We start from the raw sequence: 14,733 nt of genomic DNA on the forward strand, positions 1-14,733 counted from the left end.
TCTAGCAAACTTCAGACCGGCCTGGACATGTACTGGCTTAAGCAGGGGGAACGTCTGGCACTGCAGGATCTGAGTCCCTGGCGGTGTAGTGTGTTACTGATGGTACCTTTGTTACTTTAGTCCCAGCTCTCTGCAGGTCATTCACTAGGTCCCCCGTGTGGTTCTGGGATTTTTACTCACCGTTCTTGTGATAATTTTTACCCCACAGGGTGAGATCTTGCGTGGAGCCCCAGATGGAGGGAGATTATCAGTGGTCTTGTAGGTCTTCCATTTTCTAATAATTGCTCCGACAGTTGATTTCTTCCGACCAAGCTGCTGACCTATTGCAGATTCAGTCTTCCCAGCCTGGTGCAGGTCTACAATTTAGTTTTTCACGTCTTTTGACAACTCTTTGGTCTTGGCCATAGTGGTGTTTGGAGTGTGACTGTTAGAGGTTGTGGACAGTTGCCTTTTATACTGATAACCAGTTAAAACAGGTGCCATTAATACAGGTAATGAGTGGAGGAAAGAGGAGCCTCTTAAAGAAGAAGTTACAGGTCTGTGAAAGCCATAAATCTTGCTTGTTTGTAGGTGACCAAATACGTATTTTACCGAGGAATTTACCAAATAATTCAGTAAAAATCGTGCAATGTGATTTGGTGGATTCTTTCCCCCTATTCTGTCTCTCATAGTTGAAGTGTACTTATGATGAAAATTACACGCCAAGTGGAAGAACTTGCACAATTGGTGGCTGACTAAATACTTTTTTGCCCCACTGTATATTTTATCTCTCTGTGAATGAGAGAGAACCTCGGCCTTGAGAATGATGTAGCATCTTGTGATGCTAAAGATTAGCGCTTGGTTAATAAAAGTTTGTTTGTATGTAAAATAAATATTAATTTTTATTTGTGAGGAATAAAAGCGACTACTAAACTAGTTAACAATTTATAATGCACATAGATATTACAAATTTTAACCATATTTGACAAAATGATTGTTTTGTTAAGTTGCTATTGATTTCATGGATTAGAATCTCTGTATTTACTTTTCAACTTCATTATTAAGTAAATCTAATGTCGTCATGAATGTAAAAAAAACCATTCATATGCAGTAACAAACTCAACAGCAACTTTACTGTGTGTACCTGGTATACCTTGGTATACCTAATAAAGTGGTTTGAAAGTCAATTTTTGTTTCTTTTAAGATGTTCCATGTGGCTAATGAGGGTGAAGTCGGGACGCTTATGCTATTTTTGAACATTGTTTTCATAAGTGTTCTTAAAAGCTGCTTTTTCTGCATGTGTAATGCGCCTCTTGAGACTGACTAAGACTGCTTACCTCAGCACATGCAAATGGCAAATGTGAATAGCTTATGAGGCTAATTAGGAGCACATTATGCTCTCAGTTATTAAGCACTAAGACCAGTGTTAGCCTCCAGAGGCTAATGAGGTAGCATACCAGGCTAATTACAATTATGTGAATCCAATATGTTTGAATTTGTATTGTGCTCTTGACCTTGACTTTGGCTGTTTTCATCAAAAAAAGAAAAAGGCTCTGCTCAAGTGTTGCCATAGTCTTTATCTTGGACTGGTTTATAAAGTTCGATGTCATAGAGAAAAGTAACTTGCAGCTTTTTGGGGTATAGTACAGTACAGGTCACATGGTACACCTGGGTCCTGTGAGGCAGAAAAAAGAGACAAGTGACCTGGTTGTCCGACAAGCTTGAAACTTCATAACCTTTAGTATGCGCACCTCCACAGCTTTAAAAATCTTTTTTTATGCACATAATTTGCTGCTTTCGCCCATCTTTACATTAGCCTGGCACACCACACATCAGCTGTTGTTACTTATCCATGGGCTACTCATTATTTGCTACATTCTGCTCCAGGTCATCTGTCTAATTTGAATTTTCATGTTTTATGAAGGTCTGCTTAGCAATGTCCTAAACCCAGCAGAATTTGATTGTGAATCTCTACTGAAGAGTGGGTTTGTTGGACTCTTGAATAAAAGCCCAAATAAAAGAGAAAATTGATGAGAGACAAAGACCATTTTTGACTTTGTGGGAACATAGGGCACTTTATTGAAAGTGCAGAGAGAGACAGGAAATGGGGTATTTATCGAGCTTGCTGTTTAATGAGTTGTTTGGTTTCTTTAGGGGGGAAAGGAAATGTTTATTGCTCTCAGGTATTATGTTTGTGGAAAATTCTCAGTTCTATGATGGATCATGATTTATGTGTGGAAGAGTCTGCATTAGTGCAGTGACAGAACATAAAGAATTTGCAGCCTAAACAAGATTAATGTTGTCTCCATTTGGTGTGTTTATAACGTTGTTGGAACAATAAAGTTGTGCAATTACATTACACACATCGTTTGCCTTAAATGTAATTGTTATTGAGACCATGTTGGGAGACTTGGTGGTCAACATAATGATCACCAACGAGGGATAAACGTGCAGTTTTTTTTTTTTTTTCATTTATTCTTGTAGATTTAATCATTAACAGGTGAGTCCTAATTGAATTGCAAGGCCAGTGAATATCCACATTTCAATCAAGTATTTAGACTTTTTTTGTCTTGACTTACATGTTACTGCTCAATTCAATTCAAAATCACCAAACAATTTCAAAAAGACAAGAACTATGCTTTCAACTATATTTTACATTAATTGTGTAAATGTATTGAACGAGGAATATTTATGCTTCTATGTCTCCTGTTTTTTTTGCTTTCCCCCAGATATCTTTTTCTAGGTTTAGTCAAGAAGGTTTATGTGCATCCTAAGGGCCTAGTTTTAGTTGTGAAGATGTTTCAGACACATTTTGCACACAAAATAAACACCTTTTGTCAAGCAACATTCAATTGATACCAAAATATTCTACAAAGGGATATATAGAAAATATAAAAATAGATATGTTTGGTTGGTTAAATTGGTCTTGAGGCAATGCAGATTACTGTGCAAGCATGCAAAGCCTCACGGCTGTCATGACATCCAGGATCCATACATTTAGCCTCGCTTTGTTTTGGTTTAGGAAAATGAATAAAATAACTCCTTTGCCCATCTGCTCGGAATACCTGGAATAGGTATTACAAGTATCTCAGACACATTGTTAAAAACATTTTACAAGCATAAACACCATAAAATAGATAGGAGATAGTGATCTTGCAATGTTTTTCAATGGAGCTGACAGCTACAGAAGTCTGAACTCCAGTTCCTCTGCAGCTGGTAGTCAACAGCCATTGGCTCATTTGCATTTGAGGGGCTGGTCGTACTGTTCGGTCAATCAGAATAAGGGTCACCAATTAAATGGGTAATTGACAAAGCCTTACATGCTCTTGGTTGTATGAAAGAAAACATATATTCAACTTGAAAAAAGTAGTATATGAGTCAGATGATGGTGTCTTGAAAGCAATGTGTCGTAAAAACAACTTGTCATTTAATACACTTTGTCTACATTTCAAGACATAAAGTTACCTTGGTTTGTCTATGGAGTCTATCAAGCCTATCACTTAAGTAAAATTATATTTTTGAGTCTTGTCAGAGGCTTATAATAGACATTTATTCTCACATTGTTACTTTTTCTCTGAATGAATGTTAACAGCATTATACTGCAAATATACATTATGTTCTGCTTTGTTTCTAAGTAACAGACGTAGGAATGATCTAATCCCAGGATATTCCTTTAACAGACTGGATAGGTGAATAAAGACAAGTATCTTTAAGGTTCTGCTGATAGTGGTACCAATCCCAATAATGTTTATCAACTTTACAGTTACAATAAACTGTGTTGTGTTTTTATTCTTCCTTTCATACATTATTTTTTGGGTTAATAGTTAAGGGTAAAAAGTGGAAAAGTTATTCCTGTTTTCCAGCAAGAAGTGCTGAATACCAGTGCACAATGAGGTTACATAATTAAATTAGCACTAAACTTAACATTTGTGTGAACTTGTAGGTTATATGTTATTTGTCATCATCAGATGTTCACTTTGCTGAACCAGTTTCTTTTATATCACTTACTTTTTATTAGGGCTGTCAGTTTAGCGCGTTAATTAGATTAATTAATTATACTGCTAATTAACGCGTTATGAAAATTAAGGCAAATTAATTATGAGTGGCAAAATGCGCGAGTATTTTAAATTTAGCCCATTGAGGCACCCGTAGGCCACTTGGCAGTGGCTGGTCACTTCCCACCTGCTGCTAGTCAAACAAACAAAGTAGGGTGACAGACGTGGAAGCAACTCACGGGAGCGAGACGAGCAAATCTTTATTAAGGCCTTTTGAACGGCAAGTTTATGTATAAAAAGAAAGACGGGACTATCAACAAGAACGCGGTGATTTGTACATTTGGTAAAAAAGAATTTTCCTATCACCGGAGCTGCTCCAGCCTGAATTATCATTGACTGCGCTTACATGCAGTCAATAACCCTTTTAAAACCCAAATATTGGCAATAACCCGAATTTGCACGGCCATGTAAACACCAATAACCCCTTTGAATAATCCGAATTTGCTCATATTCGCGTTTTTAAAAACCCGAATATGACCCCTGGGTTACTCCTTTTAAAACTCGAATATTCGGCCATGTAAACGCCAAATGGAATATCCCGATCAAACGGACAGGTTTTCTGCGCATGCTCTGGTCCAGGACGTAGTTCTAAACACAGCGAAACGCAAGACCACGCCACACTTTTGGAGTGAGGAGGAGACTAATCATTTTATAAATGTAATGAAGGATATGAACATTTTGGCATTTGTCAAGTACGGGGATAGCGAGATTTACAAGAAGGTGAGCGAAAAGTTGCGCAAAGCAGCATTTGTTTCGAATTTGGATACAGGAAGAAGAAGCGGAAATGACAGTAATTGCGTCATCACGTTCTCCGCGCGTCGCTGGTTTGATCGGGAATGATTAATTACCATGTATATAGGGATAACCCTGTTTGCTCACGCATGTAAACGGAATATTCTGAATGTTTCAGTAACCGGAATTTTAGCAATAACCTGAATTTTGACTGCATGTAAACGTAGTCAATTAAACGCTAAACATGTCCGGACAAGTTCCACTGTAAACGTTACAGGTACTAGTACTTGAATGGCTGAATTGAGTCAACTTTAGTTTTAATTTTGAATTGAGAGTCTACTTAAGTGCCTATTTGAGACTCAGCCTTATTTTATGAATTTTATTTAACTGTATTTGCATTGCATTTTTGAATAATGCACCTGGCCTAATTGGTTTGCTCATGTGCTCGAGCTTTTTCTTTTGAATTTCAATTATGAAACACACTTCACCAATAAAAATGTGGATTTCAAATCTTCTTAGTGTATTCAATTGATTAGTCATGCATTGCAATTTTGCAATGTCCTAGAATTCGAATTCTTTATTTGGGGACCTTTAGCAGATATGAGATTAAAATGCGATTAATTAATTATAAATCCTGTAATTAATTACATTAATTTTTTAATCGCCTCACAGCACTACTTTTTATTTATATACCAAGTTTTCCACCTATTTGGGCTTTTATTTTTCTCTTTTTTTATTACTTTTGTATTATCCCCTCTAACTTTTGACTTCTCTATTAATTTTTGTTGCTTCGTTTTTCATTAATTCTTTTTTAAATTTATTTTCATCCTCTCCCTCTTTCCTTTAACTTAATTACAAGGAGTAGTATATTGGCCATATGTTCCCCTGAAAGCTTCTGCTGACCCCGTATTGGTTTTACAGTTAAACTCATTCTTTGTTTTGTGTCCATCCTCAGTTTTTATTGGGATGCCTTTATAACAAAATCAAACTCTGCTGATCCTCTATAAAAACAACTTCAGTACTGTGGTTTTACTGGGGAAATTGTTTTTGTAATGACAGGAAAGAAAAACTACAGAGTAAGCTTGAAAAAATGTATGAGTATAATGAATTAACAAAGTTCAACAATTTAATAGTTTGATATTTGGATCTTTATTGTTTTGGCATTGATTTTTCTTCTTTCTTTGAACTTCTGTAGTGGTACTTTCGTGGTAGATGTACTTCCTTAAATACATGGGATCAGTAAGAATTCAAGGCTAAATCCAAGACTGAATAATGAAATCAACCTTCTTGAAAGGGCCCATCTATCCTTTGTTTTGCCAAAGTTCATGCTTAAAAAAATCAAGACTGTTTGTGCAAGTGGACATGCATGTGCCTATGCGAGTTTGGCATCTGAACGATTAATTGATGGAAGCTGCTTAAGAATTAAATTTCATACATATTCAACAGTTTCCTGCCTTTGTCTTTACACCCAGAGACTTTTGCAGACTTCATACTTTTTTTTTTTTACCATGTTGTATAGTGTAGATGTTAATGATTCATAGTTCTCTTTGTTTTTTTTTTTAATGATTTTTTTTTTTTCATTTCAGAAAACATTCAATGCTCTGGAAATTGGGACACACATTTTAAGATTATTTTTTATTTTACCTTCTTCCCCTTTTTCTGCTCAACTTCAAGTTCTTTTTCTTTCCATTCTGGTTTGTTCTCCACCTCTTTGCTTCCTGTGTGCTTCATTGTGGGTGTTTGAAGTATTTTAGCATGATGCAGAAATCCTTAAGTTATACACTATAGATACCATCATCTTAGCTTGCAGTAACTTTATATTGGTTGGGATTTGTGTACGTGTTTTTGGTATGTCTTTTCTTTTGTGTCAGAGAGAGCACGAGTGAGTGAGAGGCGCATCTTTGTTCTTTTGTATATGAAGCCAATTTCCACTAATCCCCCTTTCAATGAGGGACTTGGAGGAAACTATACAGGAGGCTGATGGCTAAAGCTGAGGCCCATTTACTGGCAGTAGGCATCGGTTAAGACCTCCCAAAGCAAGGGATTACTCATAGAAGAAATATTGTTAACGTTTCTGTGAATAGCTTGCAGAACAAATCCCCAGTTGGCTGTACACATGTATTACCTACAAGGTGTATATCACATAAAATTTCAATCAGTGGCATCATACACCAATGTTACAGGACAGTATAGATACAGTACAATACTGTAGTACAGTAGACTGTGTACAATTCCACTTTGACCAATGAAAATCAGATATTCCTTTTTGATTATGGTTCAAGAGAACCATAAAAAAAGAAATTGGCCTGGACAAAAATGTTGGATCTCCCAGCGTACTATTTTGTTGCACATCCTTTTGAGGGAATCACTGCAATCAAGCCATTTCTGTAACTCTCATTGTGGTTTCTGTCATTGTGGTCCACTTGTCATGAGAAAACTGCTTCAGCTGTATCAGGTTTGAGGGATTTAATCTCCATACTGTTCAAGCTTTTTCCTTAGATGTTCAATAGGATGTCGGTCTGGCCTCATTGAAGGCACTTTCAGATTTTTTCCGATATTCCTGTGTGTTGTTCTTTTCCATTATTAGGTGCTTTAAGCCATGTGTTTGGGGTCCTTGTCTTTTTCGAGGACCCATCGGATGTGATTTATACCATATTTGACAGGGGACAGCATTTTGCTCACACATGCCTTCATAGTGAGATTTCATTGTACCCTGTAAAGATTCAGGACATCCTGTGCCAGATGGATGCCAGTACACTGTTATCCTAGTTTTTAATAATAAGTCGGCTCTAAACCCAATTTAGTAATGTCTCTAACTATTATCACCCTCAGCAACTTTTTATCGAAATCGTGATTTAATAAAAAAAAAAATATTTTTTTTTTTACCTTATTGCCCACTCCTAGGGTGGTGCACGCCTTTATCCCAAAAACCAGGGTGAATATTTCTTTACAAAGTACCATAGACTTACTGATGAAAAGATCTGCATGGCTAATAACGGGACACACCTTAGTTTAACATGACACTATGATCGAGGTATTTTCAATCTTTTCTAGGGCTAACAACAATTTTGTCACATGCGTTTATGAAAACGACCTACACATTATTCTATATATATTAAAAAAAAAAAAAACTCAATCGGCTTTAACTTCAGTTCAATTCAATTGTATTTATATAGCGTCTATTACAACACAAGTTGTCTCTAGGCACTTTCCAGAGACCCAGAACACTAGCCGCAAGTAATATTAATGGCATCCAATAGTTATAATGTACCATAAAATCCCTTTTCAGTGCTGCAGTGTGCAGAATGCAGCTGAAGGGCCTCAGGACAAAATGTTGCCTTCTTCTGAGTGTGCAGTCTAGTAAGAGAGATATGGTGGCAGAGAAGGAGGGAGACATAGGGACTGTCCATCGTATACAGTAAGTAGTCCGCTTTGCACAGAGTTTATGTCATTTTGGCAGAAAAAGCATTCCACATTAAGCCATGCCTGTTCTCCTTTAAATATTAACAGACTAAATGGAGGTGGCTAAGCATCGCATCAGTGTGCGATTACACACAGCATGCTTGCTTTTGTAGAATCACTTGAGGAGTATTCTGCCATCCGGACTTACCTTTGGATACTGAACTCATCTCTACTTTGTTGTTCTGTTGTGTTGTCCCAAGGGATGAGGGGGTACAGGGGCGGAACAAAAAAGCCCTACCGTTCTCCCTTGAGTTTGTTTACACACAAGACAAGGCAGAATATTGTTGCAGAAGTCTCACATTGTCAGTGCTTTGTGCAAAGGGCTACTGAGAGTGGGGCAGCTGGTGTATAATAAGAGAGAATAAGCCTTGCCCTTCAGCTTCAAGAGGAACACAGGTTAACCAGGTAGAGAAACCTTGAGCACTACAGCAAAAGCATCCATATGCTTGATCCATTGTAATTACAAATCAATGGTCAGCTAGGCTGGAAATACCTGGCATTGTCTGTGACATTAATGTGGTTTTATATATGCTATACATAGGGCTGTTCGATTTCGCCCAAAAATAAAATCTCGATTTTTTTTTTTTCTCTCAAAATCCGATTTTTGATTACCATTACGATTATTTTGTGAATTGACAAAAGGCAAAGAAATGATTTCAAATATGCTGTTTTTTTATTGAACATTTGCCCCATTGGGCTTTAAGTGCAAACTTTTTCTCTTATTAAACCAAAAATGAATGAATAAAGTGCAAAACTCTGTAAAATAAGTTGAAAAAAAGTTTTAAAAAATATAATAAAATATAAAGTTTTATCTCTGAAAAAAAAAATCAGCACTTGCAAACATACAGTAAGTTATATTTCCAATTAACAAAAACAAGACATTTTCTAATTAAACTAAACTGGGTCTTTGCATGCTAAATAATAATGCAACCCATGAAGGAGGTAGAGGTGTGTAATGTCACTCATTACATTTGCTATTCACATTTGCAAGTTTTTTGCAAGGAACACTTACAACAATTAGCCTTGGGCTAGTCCTATCTACACGACTGGCAACAAGTTCAAGTACGCCCACAAACTTTGCAACTTCTTCGTTTCATGTTGTGCTGAGGCTGCCATGTTGCTCACTACCACCACGCATGACAGAAACTGGTACGACGAGACTTTTTAGCACGCAAACTAATAAGATAACTCAGCAGCCAAATACATAGTTATCATTTTTGTGACATGACTGCACTTTTCACCCAACAGAGCAGGTCTTCCCTGGCCAGATGTAGCACGCAGAAGGATCCCGTTATTCCAGCCAGATCCTCCCTGCCCCCTCAGGCGCCCTGGCTGGCCAGAGGAGGCAGTGCTGCATGTTTTTGAGGATGGCTCACATTAGCTACCCAAGGGAATACGAGGAGAACATGCTAACTTCACAGAGACAGGACCTTTTGCCAACTCCACCCAGGGTGCTGAGGACATGAGGAAGTAAACATGCCCTCAACACCCACAGCATTCAAGAATTGAACCCAGGTCCTTCTAGCTGTGAGGTAGCTGCACTACCTGCTGTGTGACTGTGCCCCTGAAATTGAAACATCTCTATAGATTTTTTTTCTCTAAACATGTTCTGCTCTTATTTGCTTATGCTTATTTCACTATGCATGCGTAGGGTGCACATCAGCCTTGAAAGCTGTTTCATTTAAAATGATAGATCTGCACAAAATAGGTTTAGCCAAACATACCTATTTTGTAAATTAAACCTGGAAAAATTAGTGATTTACTTTTCCATTTTATTGCAGCCAGCAATTTGTGTTTGAAGGATTTCGGCCTGGATTGCTCTATTCGATGTTCCATGGCCTGCAGTGTGACTTAGTTTGCATCCAAATGTCAGTGCCAAAGGGAAATTATGTGGATACTCAAATTACTTCTGAATTGTTTCATTTTGCCATAAAGCTGCACTTTCATGTAATCAAGAATAGAATGTGGTTTGTCCTTGACTAAACAATCAGTGTATCTGAGAACTGTGCATCAAAGTCACCCAGTAGAACATGATTAGAAAAAGGACATGATTATAGAAATCATCTTTTTTTTACCAGATCTTAAAATCAGGCAAAAAAACAAGTGTCAGAAGAACAGCAACATTACATCGTAAAGCTCCTCATTTCTTGAGTTCAAAATGTAGAAACAGTGCGTGGAAAACAAATGCTTTTTTCAAATCAAACTTTATTTATATAGCACTTTTCATACAATAGTAACACAAAGTGCTTTACGTAATAAAATCAACATTTAACAAAACTCACATATTCGTGGTTAAAGACACACATCTGGGGCCTCATTTATAAAAGATTGCGTAGGATTCATACTAGAGGTGGGTGCAATTCATCGATGTGTCGATGCATCGCGATGCGTCACGTGACGATTTGGAATCGATTAATTAAAAAAAAAAAAATTATTAAATAAAAAAAAAAATATATATATTTTTTTTTTATCCTATCCAGATTCCAAACTGAATAAGCTGCTGAATTTCTTATTGTTCACTTGAAATATGGCAGATATGTTTACACTAAATAAATTTGATGGAAGTACATATCTTGTTTACTTGAATTAATGAACTCATTAAATCCAGGGCTTGACCGTTTTCAGTGTTTTCCGCCAATAGAGGGCGCTCTCATGCAAGTGCAGCTTTCCCTGGTCAAAGTTAAGTAAGTCAAAGAGCAAGTGTTTACATAGTCATAAAATAAATTATTTTGTGTCTTTGAAAAATACATGTCAAATGTTCAAAAAACGTTATTTACTTAATGAGTGTTGTTAGAGGAACTGAGTTAATTGATTGGCTATTTATTTACAAATGTAGCCACAGATGAAGACAAAATCAATCTTGTATGGAAAAAAAGCCTTAAAAATCACAATAATCGATGAATCGTGGCACCAATAATTGAATCGAATCGACAATCGTTATAATCGAAGAATCGAAGCTCCAATAATCGAAATCGAATCGAATCGTGAGGTACCCTTGTTTGCACACCCCTAATTTATACTAAAAGTGCACGTGCGCCCAAAAGGCGAAAATGGCGTGCGCACAAAAAAATCCTGATTTGTAAAACCGTGTGCACGCACATCTGCACGCAATGTTGTCTCATATCCCGCACTCTACACGCCCACTTCATACCATTAATGGGCTATATATATATATATATATATATATATATATATATACACACACACACACACACTGGGGGAAACACAGGGGGGCAAACGAGTATTTAGTCAGCCACCAATTGTCCAAGTTCCCCCACAGGTATATCTCAACTATGAGAGACAGAATGGGGGGAAAGAATCCAGGAAATCACATTGTAGGATTTTTACTGAATTAATTGGTAAATTCCTCGGTAAAATAAATATTTAGTCACCTACAAACAAGCAAGATTTCTGGCTTTCACAGAGCTGTAACTTCTTCTTTAAGAGGCTCCTCTGTCCTCCACTCATTACCTGTATTAATGGTACCTGTTTTAACTGGTTATCAGTATAAAAGACACATGTCCACAACCTCAAACAGTCACACTCCAAACTCCACTATGGCCAAGACCAAAGAGCTGTCAAAGGACATGAGAAACAACATTATAGACCTGCACCAGGCTGGGAAGACTGCATCTGCAATAGGTAGCAGCTTGGTCTGAAGAAATCAACTGTGGGAGCAATTATTAGAAAATGGAAGACATACAAGACACTGATAATCTCCCTCGATCTGGGGCTCTACGCAAGATCTCACCCCGTGGGGTAAAAATGATCACAAGAACGGTGAGTAAAAATCCCAGAAAGCCAGGTTTTTATTTATTTATTTTTATTTTATCACATGACTTTTCGACTGGCCAATAGAAAATAATAGGAAAAAAGAAACGTGAACATGTCACAATTTGAGAGGCCTTATTGTGAAACTAATACGTTTTGTACTGTGGACAATCGTTGCTATTTCACATTTTGAGGTGAGAATGGGTTGCTTTTTAAGTGGGAGAACTTGCACAACTCGTGTCTGACTGAATACTTTTTTGCCTCACTTTGTGTCAGCTGATCTGAGGCTTTCAGGAGTTTGTTCCAGACATGTGAAGCATACAAGCTGAATGCAGCTTCTCCATGTCTGGTTCTGACTGACAAATGCATGAGACAATTCAGCAGAGCCAACTGCTCAACTTGATTCTTGTGACAAAGTTTCAAATGCTCAACAAAAAAAATAAAAATAAATAACGATCCTAACAACCCACAGGATGCATGGGTGGGTACTTTTAACTAGACTTTTTCACACATTTTATAAACCTGAAGCTCTCCTCTAGTCCGCTTGTCCTGAAAAAGGCTTTTGGATGAGGGGTAAATTGTCTTTAAGAACCAAGAAAAGAAGTCCCGATTTATATCCAGTTTGCAAGAAATTCCTGTACACATTTTAAAGCAGTATCTTTTGATAATATCCTGACAACATAGGCAACAGTGTGGACTGCAGGAAGACTGCTCAGAAACACACACCATTCACAAAACTTTCATCTCACCATTTGAAGCATTTGGAACGCCAATTTGTACTTGAAAACATGCACTATGTTGTGACGTTTCTGTTCCATCTGCTCTGTGCTCCATTGTTTCTAAGGAACTTTATATTTTTTCTTTCACATAGTCCTTTTAAGTTTTGTGTGTATCTGTGTGCGTGCGTGCGTGCGTGCGTGCGTGCGTGCGTGCGTGCGTGCGTGCGTGCGTGCGTGCGTGCGTGCGTGCGTGCGTGCGTGCGTGCGTGCGTGCGTGCGTGCGCGAGAGAGAGAGAAAAAACCAAAGCAAGACAATGCATCATTACTGCCAGAGTGAATGGCATCCAAGACTGACGGCTCTCCCTCTGGGATCAAAGACATGCCGGCCGAAGCTAGGTACATGACTTAAAGGCAGGAAAGCAAAGATGTCCAGAAAGCACTTTGTGCCTCCTCTGGCCATGCACATGGATGTTTGTTTTTGTGTTTGTGTGTTGCACTCCTCGGTGCTGTGCCTCCTAGTGAATCTCCTCCCTCGTTATACATGGCTCATTAGGGATGTATGTTGTGTAACCCACCCAAGCAATACGTTATACTACGGTACCTTCTATCTTTGTTGCTGTGCTTCACTTCCTTCCTCATCCTTCTCCGCCTTTTAGATTTTTGTTCAACTCTGTTGATCTTGTTCCCAGGCAGTTTACTGTAGAGATTTAGTGTAAAGTTCTGCGGCCAACTTTAATGCCTGATGTGTGATTGATGATGTGTGTGAGGGGGAGAGGGAGCAAAAGAGTGCTTGATTAGCAGTTGGAGTAAGAAGCACTACTAAATTATTTAACTACTGACTTCTTGATCCAATACTTGCAAACTTCTGCACAGAAAGAGCTTTGAACAGAAGGAGTCTGAAAGTTGCTGTTTATGTAGTTCCAAACTCACTGGGTTAAAACAGCCGTCTTTAAGGTGAGTTGAAGAAAGGTAATTAAATATTTTTGTGTCTTTTGACTTTGAAGACAATGCCGTTCTACCTGAATGAGGCTTTCTTTGTTAGAACATACCTTGTAATGCCAACTCTACATTGCTAAAATCTGTTAGTCAGCACAAGGTGTCTCCGTTCGTAAATGTTTTAAATTGCATTGTAGGCAGAACCATGTTTTAAAAAATGCATGACAAACTTAGATGTAGCACTGTCTAGTTCAAAAACTAAAAACACTGTGTAAACCCTGACGTAAATTAAAGCATACTGCTTGCTGAGATTTTCTTTTCTTTTTCTTTTTTTTTCTTGCATGGTTTGATCCACAGAGGTTGAAAAATAAGTGTTTCTGTAGCGCTCCAGCTATTTCATCAGTCATCAGCCCAGAGCTGAAGTCTGGACAAGATGATGCTATAGCCAAACCTAATCTGGGTTCTTTTGAGAACTGACATCGGAATGATCAGTAGATTAACAGATGCAAAATGCCTGTGTCCCAAATAACTACTGGGTTTTTCTGTAACAGTTTTTCTTTTTGTGTTTATGTTTCTTTGTAAAACAATTTCTTTGGAAAAGTCACTAATGGAAGTTGACACACATTGTTAATTTTCCACCTTGTGTTTTGACATTGATGTTGAGCACTGCTGGCTGGATTTAATGAGCAGTAGATTGCCAAAATCCAGACACAGGTACAACATAAAGGTTTTTCCTCTGCATATACAAATCTCAAAAGACTCAAGTCTATTTCTTTTTGTTTGTTTGTTTGGTGTATTTCAGACTTGTGTATTTGGTACCCATTTATAAAGACAGGTGAGCATTAAATCAATTCAAATCGAGATTCTGGAGCTTGCATCCATCAAGGCTTGGCACAGTCCTGGTCATTCTAAGCAGTGTGTGTTCAGCAAGGATTCTCTGAAATGTTTCAAACAGCATGCAACGAAAATGGGACAGATCACAAGAAAATGAAAACATTTATCTATTCCTTTAATGAATATTTGGCTGTCTGAAGTCAGAGAAAAAAAACCTGTGACATAACACAAGCCGTTCAATTTGT

General features: G+C 37.7%; 1 protein-coding gene across 1 annotated transcript in view; it reads left to right on the forward strand.

Moving 5' to 3' along the window:
* The window catches only part of tusc3 (tumor suppressor candidate 3), an 86,262-nt gene that overhangs the window by 20,967 nt on the left and 50,562 nt on the right, over window positions 1–14,733 (forward strand). The gene's annotated exons all lie outside the window — the stretch shown is intronic.

Source organism: Cololabis saira, chromosome 1 (assembly GCF_033807715.1).
Source record: "Cololabis saira isolate AMF1-May2022 chromosome 1, fColSai1.1, whole genome shotgun sequence".
Classification (NCBI taxonomy): Eukaryota; Metazoa; Chordata; class Actinopteri; order Beloniformes; family Belonidae; genus Cololabis; species Cololabis saira.